Source organism: Leptidea sinapis, chromosome 11 (genome assembly GCF_905404315.1).
Source record: "Leptidea sinapis chromosome 11, ilLepSina1.1, whole genome shotgun sequence".
Classification (NCBI taxonomy): Eukaryota; Metazoa; Arthropoda; class Insecta; order Lepidoptera; family Pieridae; genus Leptidea; species Leptidea sinapis.
In genome coordinates this window covers 12,616,052-12,618,257 of record NC_066275.1, presented here as the reverse complement: position 1 = coordinate 12,618,257, position 2,206 = coordinate 12,616,052, and the positions used below count along the sequence as shown (strand labels likewise).

The window sequence follows — 2,206 nt, the reverse complement described above, 5'->3', positions numbered from 1 at the left end:
GTGTGTGATTGTGTTGTGTGTGTGCATGTGGTTTTGAGTTTGGACTTTTAATTGGATTCCATCTTTGCTGCATGTGATTGTCATGTCAGTCTGATCAGAAGACTTTCCGCTTTATCATATTGCATTGTTCACCCACTTTTGGGAGTCAGAAAAAGTAAGTGAAACAGTTCGGAAGCCTCATACCGTGATAGGTGTCAATAGGTGTCAGTTGGACGATCGACGCGCGCCCGTCAGTGACGACTCACGGCCACGACAGAGTCGAGCGCTGCAGTCTTGACATATATTCATGTTCTATTCTTCGATAATTATTATGTTAATGACTATTACACCAATGCCAGCACGTACTCAGGTAAATTTGGTATAGATCATAAAGATAATACTTGAGTATACACGAATAAAGCGTGAAAGAGTCAAAGGCTAAGTTTTTATTTTGCATAAGGACGATTTTCCTGTCACGCGGAATTTCATCCGTGTACGTATTTGATCCGCGTGTGCCCACCCACATTTTTTTAATGAAAATAAGGAACGAAACAACCAGGAAGTTCAGCTGATGGTGATTGATACGCCCTACCCATAACAATGCAGTGCCGCTCAGGATTCTTGATAAACCCAAAAATTCTGGACGGCATACAATTGCACTCGTCACCTTGAGACATAACATCTTAAGTCTCATTTGCTCAGTAATTTCACTATTATTTTATCCGCATCCTATTATTTTATACATGTGTTTCCTATAAAGCGTGGTGCACGATCGTGGAACGCGGATTTGTTGCAGGTGGAACATAGTCTTGCGTGTTGGCAGGAGTGTTCGCAGTAAACGCACGCGGATGGAAATCCGCGTCACAGTAAAATCGCCCTAAACATGTCAAATTGATGTTTACATAAATGTTTGCCATAGTTTTTATAACGAAACCTAACTTGTTTTCATAAAATTATTTAAATTTTAATTAAATTCAAATATTAAATTATTATAATATTATACTATCTGACCCGACAGACGTTGTTATACAGATATCATCCCCACCATCTGGATGTGTGGCGGTCCTCCACAGTGCGCTTTTCAAGCATTGCGTTTAGCGATACCTCTCTAAATAGTAATTTCTCATCTATTTGTCTATTGTCGTTAGGATGTGAATGTTATATGCACATACAAAAACAGAGGTAAGAACATCTCTAACGGAGATCCAGTAAGAAAGAAAAGAAAAGCGAATCTATAGCTACTATTGCCAATTTTTATGGACACATCGTAAACAGTCAGCCACGCTTGGAATTTGTTTCTTAGTATTTTGAATATTAAACTAGCTATCCACTAATGCACTTCATCATCATCAGCCGGAAGACGTCCACTGCTGGACAAAGGCCTCTCCCAAGGATCGCCACGACGACCGGTCCTGCGCTGCCCTCGTCCAACGTATTCCGGCGATCTGATCAGATCCTCGTTCCATCTTGCGGGGGACCTACAAACACTGCGTCTTCCGGTACGTGGTCACCATTCGAGGACTTATCTGCCCCATCGTCCAACTGTCCGTCAAACTATGTACCCTGCCCACTGATGCACACATTGGTAAAATTAGTCAAACATTATCGGGTTCAACTTTCAGGTCACCTATATGGTAGTCTATTCTAAGCTTATGGTAACGATATTGCAGACTTAGATCATTTATACGTCTAGGTATACTATAACACGCTGTGAATACGTTAAAAAATGAGTTTAGAATTAACCTCTATTTTGAGCAATTCACGCAGACTAACACAAGGTGTCATAATTTTTCCCTAACGCGCCAAAATAAGTACTAACTTCAATAAATACTTCCTGACATAGCTATATTTTTGGTCTTGAACCGTCTTAGGTTAGGTTAGGTCAGTATGCATCAGTTCCAACCCGTAAATGTCATCATGATTAACGTATTCAGATTTCAAATAAAAGAATTCCTTTATTTCCGGTTCTTATTTCACATGCACAACATTCTGTGGGTGTGTTTATATAAACCCAAAATATCAAATGCAATTAAGTGTCACAGTACTTTTTTTTTATCAAATTCAAGTCCATGGTTTACAGCCTTCGTACAAGAAAACAAAAGTTTATAAGTGCATCGCTATTTTTCCGCACTGTCACAGAAATATGTGTAGCTACCGCCTTCTACAATTAATAACTGTCTTGCCTCACTTCATTCAGCATTCTTAGATAATTTATACGTCTAGATAT

At 39.4% G+C, this 2,206-nt stretch overlaps 1 long non-coding RNA gene across 1 annotated transcript; it reads left to right on the top strand.

The window, feature by feature from the left end:
• The first annotated feature begins 210 nt into the window (after nucleotides 1-210).
• On the top strand, nucleotides 211-1,937 carry LOC126966955 (uncharacterized). The gene is made up of 2 exons (XR_007729857.1): nucleotides 211-349; nucleotides 1,333-1,937. It is a non-coding gene; the product is annotated as an uncharacterized LOC126966955 (long non-coding RNA).
• Nucleotides 1,938-2,206: the final 269 nt, after the last annotated feature.